This window comes from Oreochromis niloticus, linkage group LG2, assembly GCF_001858045.2.
Source record: "Oreochromis niloticus isolate F11D_XX linkage group LG2, O_niloticus_UMD_NMBU, whole genome shotgun sequence".
NCBI lineage: Eukaryota > Metazoa > Chordata > Actinopteri > Cichliformes > Cichlidae > Oreochromis > Oreochromis niloticus.
The window spans coordinates 11,326,453-11,338,784 of NC_031966.2; positions in this window are offsets into that span (position 1 = coordinate 11,326,453).

The window sequence follows — 12,332 nt, forward strand, 5'->3', positions numbered from 1 at the left end:
TCTTTACTGTAGACAACACCATTTGTCAGCGTGATTATAGTCACATTTGTAGCTATGTGACTGAAGTGACGACTTTCAGCTGTAGTTAAGTGGGTTTAATAAAAATAAAAAAAATCATGCACCAGCAGTTTCGGAATTACAGACATTTTTATACAGTCTCCTTTTCAGGGGCTCAAAATTAATTTGACTGTTGAATAATGAGCAGTTTGATGGGCAGGTGAAGCCTGTTCCATTGTTATTTCATGACAAATGAAGCAGACAATATCTTGAGATGATTTCAGATTTAAGACAGTGCAAATACAATTGAAATCTGAATTTGTATTATACAGCTTTTGACTATAATTTTAAAATACAAGCTTCAAAGAGATTGCAACTTTAGGCAGGCAACCGTTAACCAAGTTGAAAACAATTTCAAAACGTTAGGCATTTCATTGTCCATGTTGATGGTCATAAGATGCCATCATGAGTTGAAAAATACAGAGAGTTAAACCAGTGGTTTGCATAAGGTGCAGAGTGCAAACCACTGGTTACACTCAAGAATGGAAAGGCCTGATTAGATTTTGCTAGAAAGAAAATCTAAAAGGAAAAAATGAGATGAAACCAACAAACCAATGCAGGGCCCAGTTATTGCATCATACTACCATGTCGAGCACAATACAAAACTACTGAAAAAACAAGAAAAAGCTGTCATTGGCCTCCGCCTGGAAAACCATTCCTGTTTTGGGGGTTGTCTCATTGTTGGCTCTCTAGTACACCTGTTGGGAATTTCATCAACACCGAAGCACTTAAAATGATTAATAACCTCCTCTGCTTCTTTACCCACCAGATCAATATCCCAGAAGTTTAACTGACTTGATGCTGCGCTTTGAATAAAATGTCCCTCTATTTATTTGTAAACAATATTCATGAATGATCTTTTTCCAACAAATTATAGACCTAACTGAACAAAATTACTGTTGGACCATATATATTGTGTATGAGGTGACTAAGGTATAAGAGTATTTTTATTATCATGAATCTAAAATATGCTGTGTTCACATGGAACTTATTATGCTCATAAATTCGCTTTGTTACACGATTAAGGTTGATGGGAAAAAACCACCCCCATTAAACCTCATGTACTGGAAACTAAGCATAAAACACCAGTGACTGTCAGATGTTAAGCATGTTAAGTTGTCCATCACTACATGAACTATTACACTACATTTACCATTAACCATGTGCATTTGTTTGCAATTCATCCATGTTATTGTTGTTAGTTTCCTTTGTTGATAACATGGCTGTGAAATTTCAGCATAAAGAAACAATTATGAAGCATATGGGCTACATTACCTATCAAAATTCGCCAGATTTGGCCTTTTTGTCACAGACCAAATGAAAACTCTGTGATTATATATCTCCTGTTGCTTCCAAATACCAGAGTTCCACAACCTTTATATTTTGAGACTCAGTCCTTTGTAAAGTTCCTTAACATTGCCAGAGAGCTGAGGTTAGGGAACACTTTGTTTCTTTTAAAATATTTGCAAGAATCTGCTCTGATTACATTCACGAAATTATCAACAGACATCTGGCTGTTAAAAGAAATTAAAGTCCAAGGTGACGAACCATCCACCTTTGTAGTCTCCACTGGGTGGCACTGAAGTCCAGGCATTAACTTCAAAGCCAGACTCATAATGATATAAATTGATTAAGCTTTTACCTGAAGTGTGAGTCAAGCATTACTTCACTGCCAGCTGAAGAGTTTTTGCCCCCTAGCCACGAGGAAGTGAGGCGCACTAGCAGATGCAGCCACGGGATGACGCACAATTTTATGTTCCAAACAAGACTATTGCGAAGCACGTGGAAATCCCCCTATTGTAGTTCACTTGAATTCCAGTCCAGGGTTTGACTGAACCAGCCTGGAGGTATTGACACACTCTTGCACGTTGAAATCCCACTGAAAGCACGTTCAAATATAGGTGCTATAGAAGTAGGCTTACAACTTTCTCTAAGTGTGGCGAGAAAATGGGAGTATTGACTTGCAGGATTTAATTCCACTTCAGTTACCGGCATCCATTACCAGTAACTTAGGCACCAGTCAGGTAGATACCAAGAAAGAAGGGTGCCAAAAATCAAAGATCATCTTTAGAAACCGGTTTGAAAAGGTACTAAATGGTACGAATCAACAAAAGGATGCAAGGACAAGAAACACAAACACTTCCCAGTTCTAGTGATCTTCATCACTCTTAAAGCTGCAGGAAGCAGAAATGTATAAAAGGAAAAAAAAAACCCTCATCCTGCAGCTCTCCCCTCATCTACAGTCCAAGTCCCTTCCACGAAATAAGCAAAAAGTATACGCACATCCTTGACAACAGCTAGAAAGAAGTCTACTGAACCGAGTCTTTCTGTTTAACAGAAGATTTAAACCCTACTCACTCAGATGAATGACCTTTGCTAAACACATTAAAGAGACCTGTGTTTGACCAAAACCTCTGGTCAAAGAGCCCAGAGGAAAGCAGGTGTCTAGTTCCTCTTTGAGCGTACTCACCAGGTGATCCATACCGTGCCAGTTGAGCAAACCATGCCTATGAAAAGATGGGCCTGGGTGTGGTGTAATTGTAGTGTGATCAACTACAGCTGCCTCTATAAAAGTCGCTTTGTTAAGTAATTAGCAACTATGTGAGGGGTCAGAGTGTCACCACTACAGTTAAGTGAGAAAAAAACAAAAAAGTTAAACCCTGAATCTCTTCAAAAGCCCACGTGTGTGTGCATGTAAAAGGGAGAAGGCAAAGAAAAGAGAGGATCTGAGATGCTGAGACAAAGAGACACCTACTCAGGCCCGCATCTTCACTGTGATGGGAGTGGGGAGGGTGGGCAGCCATGCCAAGTGTTTTTGGATGTTTGTGCTCAGCTACACCGAAAAGCTCTTCCCTACTCCAGCGCAGGTGATCACAACTTCACGTTCAATATCCTCATTTCTGCAAATGGGGCTGTATTTCCCTAAAATGGCTTCACTGGTTTAGAATAAGGCAGAAATAAGAAACTGGCATCTCAAAGCTTTCATATATAAACAGCCTGCAACTTTAATGGCACCAGGGTGAGTGGAAATATGTTTTACTTATCTAATTTGAATGAAATGACCCTTTAATCCTTCATTAGTCAGTCAGTGCGTTACGATAAGAGTTAAACCACACAGACGCACAGCAGGTGGGCTGTACACATGTGAGACTGCAGGTATCCATACCCAGCATGTGCCAGCCAACCACAACATTCAGCCATTAGGGAAATATTGCCCTTCTCTTTAATCCAGGTGTCACGCGATATGGGACAGAATTCAGTCTGGGGTGAGGACTGCATCCTGCCTTTGTGTGTGTGTTCGTGTTTGTGCTCTGAGGAGAACAGGTGTGTTTTGTTTGAGTGCATTTGTACCCCCTTTGAAGAGAGTGTAAGCGGTGCACACCATAGGCTGTTTGTGCTGGGTACTGTACCACCATCTGCCTTATTAACAATCTTGAAGTGTTTGCGTTTGTGTGTGTGTGTGTGTGTGTGTGTGTGTGTGTTTAGCCCCATAAGCTTCTTCTTACGGGGCTAAGAAATCTGCAGTAAGTAACCTCCAGTATTTGTACTCTTCAGAGGACTTGAAGGTAAAACATATACACAAATATATTTTTAAAATACTACTTGCAGCTACAGAGATTGTGTTCATCGCAATAGTAAAGACATGAAAAGCTGCATGTCAGACACCATTGTACACAAATAACTGTTTTCACAACACATGAAATGGAAGTGGGGAAGAGGAAGAACTGTAGATAGCATCTAATAGGCACAAGCTGTTCTTCTACATTCAAACAATCTGCTGTAAAACCTTGAAAAAAAACACAGAGGGACCTTAAATAGTTGTTTAAAACCCTTCCTTTGAGGAAACTGAATACTTTTGTAACACAAACCAGGATGTCGTGTTATACAGTTCACCAGTAACAGAGTTTAACCCCAAATACACGTAGTTTAACAGAACTAGGCTGAACAAAACTTCAGAGCAAAATTATATTAGAAATAATGCAAACTAAAGTGGGTAACAGTTTTTCCTGGTTAAGGATACTAACCATTTTATTTTCAGCACGTTTCTCCATCTATTTCTGTCATTTTTTACATTTTCCCCTTTTTTTCTTCTGCTTTTCTTTATATTATTGTATTATTGAAAGAAGCATTAGCATTCTGCAGCTTTCACCTGGATTTACTTGATCGCTGAACCATGGCAGAACTGAATATTTCTGGCAGATACAATGCAATATATATCTAGACTAGCCAGAGGCTTATCGGATCCTTACGATAGTTTGGCAGCTTCTGCTTGAGCTCCAGCAGTTATATTTTAAAGGACCCTCTTTGCTTTACCATACTTTCTCTTGTATATATACAATTACAATAGTGGATTAAACATGACCAAAGTTTGAAATAATGAGTACTCCATAGCCAAAAGCTCAGATTCAAGACTTCATGAAACTCTCATTTTCAGACAGTATTTATACTCTTGGCTCTGTGTGATGCCATTGAGCGGCGTTAACCCAAATCTGGTCATCTCAGAGACACAGTGCACTCACCTGCTGTTCTGTTTCTGGGGTGCAGTCAGCCAGATGAGAGCGGACTTAAAGGGAGAAAAGCTAAAACATCTTGTTTCAGGCAGAAAATGAACTGAGGGACTGCACTATAAGATACACAATAATTATTTTGAACTGTGACTCATCCAAAGCTGCACTGGTAGAGTTCAGTAATAAAAATATGAAGGTGGAAATGAGCACAACGTGTCATTTTTAAACCTTATGAAACATAAACTGTGATTGTCCGTGTTTGCCGGTTTGCGGGTGTCTTTTATGCAAGCTTTGTTAGCACATTTCACATTTGCATGCATTTTGCATGCAGGTCTAAAGTCTTCTACGGTGAATTTTTTATGAGAAGACCAAAAACAAAAAAGTCTGTATCACAATACAAACTCTCATATCCATTTTTTTTTAAATTCATACATGCCTTGTCACTCCCTCATCACTTTCTCTGTTATTACGGCTTGTAGCAACTAGTATCAATTAAGCTACAAATTTCCATTTCATACAATCACCTGCGTTTCTGCCAAGAGCGTTACTCCACATGCTTCTCTAAAGACAACTTGGAAGTGTCAGTATCTTTTTCAGAGATCAGGCTCTCTTTTCCATGAGACTGAAGGATGGATTATGCAATCTCATTCTACACTGTTCTTTAAACTGCCTTCAGGGAATGCTAGCACTACTGTCAGATTGACTATATCACTCTACTCACAACGGCCAAGTCTGTACTTCTACAGCTTCAGTTTTGATAGCTAGAAGCAGTGATGGCAAGCACAACCACTTTATTTATTTAGTTTCTTTAGAAACGTCTACTTTGATTGTTCTTGCAATTTTTTTAAATTTTTAAATTTATTTTTTTTAGAATGACTGCCAATATTTAGTAGCACATTGCTGACACGAGAAGTTCTGCGAAACTCTGTGTGTCCAGTCAAATCAGGCTTCATCAGTCAGATTGTGTTTTACCTGGGGTTTACCTGCAGGACATCTAACCGAGGACAATATTTTCATGCACTGTCTCTGGTGGAAAGAAATGTAAGGTCATGTCTCTGCAGGCATGTACATTTCCGCCCTCTTTTTTCTTATGACCCAAAGGGATGTGTGATTTTAGAGACATCTGTGCGTTGAGGTTTTTTTTTTTTTTTTTGAAAACCCTTTCCAGCAGACGTATGTAATGTTTTTGTAGATAACACATGTGGTCAGTATTATAACTTGTAATTTCTGTTGTTGTTACGTTAGAGAGACACTGGAAATGTATTTGTCCTTCGAAAATAGGACATGCAGATGTCTTGGTAAGGAAGCATTTCTTAACCAACACATCTGCACTTTGGCGGCCCCAAGTGGCAGGGAAATATAACGTTCTTTTTTTGGTCTTTTAGCTTTTTTCAGCCATGTAATATGATGTGACATGATTTAGGACAGAAAAAAAGGTCTGTTTTTGTTTTAGGTTGTGATTAGTATATTATTATCCACAGACAAACCAGCTCAACTTCGTGTAATATCCAAAATAGGAGCCTTACACTTTTTAGACTTTTCATTTAGACCTTTAGATCTCTTAGTTCTGCAATAAGGTCATTTTTTTGTTACAGAAAGGTTTGAGGGAGACTCTTTCTGCAGTTGGTTTGAACTTAATTTATCAAACTAAAACTCATGAGTGTGATCTATAACACCCCCCACCCGTCCCGTGACGATTGTTTTGACCTTTGCTCTGAGGAAATAAGGCTGTGTGTGCTTGATGTGACAGGTTGGCACATCACCTGGATACAAGCAAATAAAGAGCAGAGGGAAAAAATATCAAGGCAGCATTTCAAGCATTCACAGAGAGCTTTCAAAATGGAACAATGACTTTGCCCTAGGGGGAAAAAGTGATCATGCTGGTATGTTTATATTAGACAGAAAGGAAGCCATCATTGTCATCACCAGTGATTTTCTCTTTCACAGCACGATTCTGACAGTTGACTGTATCTTAATAACAATTCCTTCTATGTATAAGTCAATTGTCAAGGGTGATGCTCTTATATAAACATTTTTTTCAACCCCCCCAAAAGGAGCAGTCAGCTCTTTTCCTGTCAGGATTTGTGAACTCACTGGCAGCATAATTTAATACTCTGAAAGGTAAACAGATCTATTTTTAACTATTTCTGTTGTGCACAAAATGTCCATGTACTCAGTCATAAATGCAGTACTCCTGCACTGATCCTCTTTATGCCGCATGTATTTTTTTTTCTTTGCTAAAGTATGCTCCTGACATTTAGAATATGTGGGGGATGACACAGTGGGGGTTGTATGCGTGTTTTTAATTCATGGACGGGGAATACTTCAGTGAAACAGACTTTGGGGGAAGTTATTGTGTAAATTAAAGGAAGAGGTGTGGGGCGTTCATCATCTTGTCTTCCCATAAGCAAACCCAGGCCTAGTAAAACAGAGCCCAGTTGATACAGCAATAGGACATGCGGTTATTAATACAGAAGAGGGAGGTGCACTCTCCTCGACAAGCGCCAACACGCGAGCACATTACCTTTACGGCTGCTATGGCAAAGATGCGAGCTGCATTCCTCTGCCAACAAACTTTTTTCCCCTAATGCAGTCGAGAGACTTCTTACAATTACTCTGCCGGAGGAATTTGAGGGCTGGGGCTGTGAAAGAGAAGCCACATAAACTTTTATATCCCACGTATTCATTCATCTATCTTCTTGATTTATTTATTTGTTTATTTTGCCATAAATACATTTTGAGAAGACAACAAATCTAAATAAACATACAGGACTGCGCTACACTTTGATATACAGTATACCTCACTAGTACATTGGAATTTGAAGTATGTCAGTCTTTATGCAAGATTAATGGTTATTGTTTTTTGGAAGATAAAAATTTTCCAGTGACTTTCCAAATTCTATATGACGCAGTTTTATGTTTGCTTTTGAGAAGTCTGGGCATGTTTTCCCCACTGTGAAACTCATCACATCAGCACAAGAAGTTGGTGATATTGCGGCGCGATTAAGTTTATATTTGGAAGAAACTGAAAGAAACTGCAGCCAGTGCATCTTAATCACATGTAAGAGTGTAACATCTCAGCCTGTCTTCGATTAGATGTTTGTAGCCAATCTATTTAAACAAAATAGATTGCATCCTATATGTAAATCCAGCCACTAGCCTGTTGGAAGACTGGAAGATTCTCATCAGTTTCTGGTTGGAAAACTGATGTCAAACCTTGGTTATATTGTCCAGTCTTAAGTTTGATGTCACTCGGCATGATTCGGTTATAAGGAGCCTCTTTGCACTGAGCAGACGTCTTCTTGCACTCTCAGTTTGTATTTCCTGTTATATTCTCATGGAAGTTATAAAGCTGTTGCCTTCAGCTTGCTCTTAAATTATTAACATTTCCATTATTTCTGGTTATGCCCCAACCTGTTTTGTCAAAGCTATTATTAGGTCTGCCTTTGAAAACCTTGACCCCTTTGCTCTAAGCATCTAGTAAAAGCCAAGAATAAATCTGTGGTGAAGCAGAGTGATCAGACTGACAGCTGAAAAGCCCGGGGTAGGCATTGGGTAGATACGTATGGGAATGCACTTAGTTTGTTTCTCGAAATCATTTCATCCTTAATGTCTTCTGCTTGTGAAAGACTGCAGTTCCTGGATATGGCTTGGTTTTAAATATGTGCTATTTTCATTGTATACTCCGTGAACCTGGAGGCCGTGTGGTAAGGGGCAACATTATATTGGCCTCAGGTATAGACAGATTAGAAAACAGCTGGGTGCGGACACCTAAAATACCCCCAAAACTCAGAGTGAGACACAGATCAACCAGAAACCATGGAAATATGAACATATGAAATATGTTTTGCATCTTCTTCTGAGTATCTTACAAATATAAGGTGAAGTTAACATAAGTTAACGTCATTTTGCATCTCTTTAAGGTCATTTTGAATAAAGTTTTGTTTATTTTATCTGTCATGTTGGTAATTTTGCTTTACATAGTACAATCTGAGTCTTTTTGAGTTCAGTTGGTATCTTTACACTTGTGTTTTGTCCCATTTGGTTTATTGTGATCATTTCCGGCTTCTTTTTTTAGGATAATACAAGTGGCTCCCTGACTCTTTACAACCTTCAGCCTGGGTCTAGCAGGACTGTTCAATAATCCTTCAGTTCTTGCAGATGAGAAGACTGCCTCAGTAAAGGATTCAAAGATGTGTACTGGTCTAAATCTCAAGGGACCAGTATGGGTGTGCGTTTGCTCTGTGCAGAAACTCTGGGCAGTTTTTGCAGATCACCATCTGCATTACTGTCACCAGGGGGTAGAGTCAGAAAAATGATGAACAACCAGTTTGTGGGCTACTCTCCCTCTATGCTGTTGTTTGTCCTTCAGAGAGCTACAGAGAAGAGTGAGGTAACATACAAATAGCTGAACAGAAACATAGTGTTACGATATAAACTGTCCCCTGCTACCACTTTTTGATCTTTGATGGGGTTTTTTTTTTTTTTTTTGGCCTGCTCCCATTGGGGATGAACTCCACTGTCACATCTTTTCCTGTTCAGGCCCACCTTTCAACTTGTCAGCATCCCACCCCTGCATGGTGGCATCCACATCTGCCGGTCTCAGCTGGATATTTAAAGTTTTAAAAATGTGGTATCATGTGGAGCTAGGTCCCTGGAGTTCCACTATTTCAAACGGGTCTTGGGTTTGGGTACGTCATGCTTCTGGGGCTGAGCAAGCCACAGATAGAAGAACCAATACCAGCTGTACTATTGTGAGACTGACTATGGGTAGCTAAGCTCCCCACTTTAGAAAGCTCTCAACTGCAGATGTCCTGCAGAAGTTTGGTTGATCAGAGTTATGTCAAGAGGCCTTTATAACTGTTTTCACAGCCTGATAACCCCGATATCCTGAATCCTACAGTGAACACTTTTTGAACCTAAATAAAGAGAAGGAACATAACTAGATATCTCACAAGTTTTGGATGTCTGTCGGATAAGGGTTATAATATGGCAAGGATGCGGTTCATATTTCTTTCCACTGTTGTGTTAAAATTAGGACAGACTTAGCTGATGCTAAGTATGGTTAATGAAAAAAACAGTACTCTACGCCTTTCTCAGACACTTTTCTATTACTGTATGCTCTTCGGTGTATTTAAAGGGAGAGTTACCTGAGTAGTGTGTGCAGGAAGTGGGACATTTAATACCAAGAGTACTCCAGAATATTAATTTGCCCACTGGCACTATCCGATACCAAACAGTCTTTGTACTAGAGAGTTGGCAAGTTAAAGACCGGCTAATGTGTGATCTGGCTGTGTCAGACATTTTTGTTCTCACATGTGCCTTTGTTGAGTAAGTCCTAGAAGAGTTCAGGGCTGGAGTTCACGTATAAAAACAGCTTAAGATAAGCCATGGAAAGTAAATGAACGGACTCTCACATCTCTATTTTCATTAAATAAACATGTTAGTTCAAGATAAGCGTAAGATAAGTGTCTGAACAACTGAACAACATAACTGAGGTTTAGTGTTTATCTGCAGTCTGCCTGATTGTCAGCCACTAAAGAACTCCACTCAGTGTTACTGCATCCCAATATACCAGTGTTAAAATGCTTGGTAACAAGTTACAAGCAATGTGAATGACGACTAAATATATGAAAATGTTGCTGAAGGACAAACATTATTAGTATTATGAGTCTTTGTAAACTGAAATCAGCTGTTTTACATAACTTTAATGTTAATTTATCACCACATCACACGTTCACTCTACTGAATTTACATTTATCTGTTTCACATGCGCTTATCTGTCCAGGATCAGTCCAACAGCAGCCTCGGGCAGCCTTTTATCAGATATTTGACAGACAAGCCTCATTCAGAATAATAAAGTTCAACAAGGTAATTTGTCAGTCCCCAAACTTCAAAAAGCTGATAACGGTAATGACTTTAGCCCCCAAGCTCTGTGAGGCCGTTACACACCTTGCACGTTGTCTCATCTGACATCTTTCACAGCTCCTTAGTGTATTCATTTTAACAAAGTGAAGGCTCCCATTTTGTATGTAAAGCAAGATGTGACTCTTTGTAATGACTGATTGTCATGTACTGTTCCAGCTCTCTGGTTGTCCAATGACAGCAAATAACCGTAGACGTTAACATGAAGTCGACTGTAATTTGCATGAAGTAAAAGTCAATACATACAATGAGATAATGTTCTTTTTTATTGCTTTTACTTTATTTCATACATTAATTAAGAGCAACAAAAGTAACAGATAAAAGAGAAAAGAATATTTACTACAGTTTAAAGTGATTAATAGGAGGGAATGCAGAGACACTGCAGTAAAAGTTGCTAAAAGTGCCTCTCAAAATCTGGAACACAACAAACCTTCAAACCCACGCACTCACTCAACAATGTGGCCTTCTATACACAGGTGAGAGTAGCTTCAAAGCTATAAGCGATTATAATTTGAAAAGTGGTTTCACAAGAGAAGTTCAGAGGAAGGAGGACTTGTAAGTGGCAATACTAAATCCCCCCATTCTTTATTCGGTTTAAGCTAATGCATTTCTTGACCTACGACACACTTTTACCAGCACTAACTTGATTTACTGGTTTAACTTCTTTTTTCTTTTTTTTACTTTACTAATGTATTTATTTGTCTTGCATGACACAAAGACAAATTATGAACATAATAGATACCGAGTACCAACCCGAAACCTAAATACTTTTACTCTCGTGTATCTTGTTTAGTTTATTTTAATGCCATTGTTTGAACAGTATTAGTGTATACAAATCTGCATGTTCAAGTTTAACAGTCATTTTGCAGCTTGCATGCAGTCGCAATGCTGCAGAACACTATGTTAATAGTACAATGGTAGCTATAAATTAGATCATCAGCTCATGTAATATATAAAAATGAATGAACAACAATCCTTTTTTGTATGCATGTTTTATATTTGTTACCTTTGGACTAAACAAGAGAAGCAAATCCGAGCAATTAGGAACTAACATCCTATGATTTAATTACACTTTTACCTGCATAATTGATGTAGAAAGGATCCATCTGAAGTACTTCAGGGAATGGTTCAGCGATATCTCAGCATGCGTTGACAGTGAAACTGCATCAGTCATATTTTATCTTTCATTTCAGTGCAAGATGATGTAACACATCACATATTTGCTTGAAGGAAATGGTGTAGGCAAGAGCACAGACTTTAGCCATATCAAAAATGGTTGGGTGTGGATGAGTCCAGCCTTTTTCTCTGTGGGTGGAGGTACCAGCCTGCCTTCCTTTTGTACATTTTACATCTGGAATAGGTACCCCCCCTTTCCAAATAACATCTGCAGCTAAAAAAGCCAGACAGGTAGTTAGAGTTGATTGGTCATGGATGGATTTTCTCTCACTCTTTCTGCTCTCTCCTTGCCTGTTTTTTCCCTATTCTAAAAAGCCCAGAGGCTAGTATTTCACTGATTACAGAGTCGCCCCATTTGAATGGTCGTTTGTGCATTGTCAGAACAAAGGGGCAAGCGGCCTCTGAAGAGGTGCTAGACAGGGGAATGGATTGGGCTCAGCGATTAGGATGAGTGGAACTGCAGGTTCAGGCTAGCTTAGCACTGCAGAGACGGCACAAGAAGAGACGCCACTTCAGCTCCTGAAGATTCTTTCAGACAGAGGACTGTTCCCAGTGAAGCTCACATTTGAAAACAGACCAGCTTTAAAATATCAAAGACGTTGATTTTTAAAGTTGATTCACCAATGACACAACAGTGTCACTTTACCCCCAAGCTACAAAGCCGAA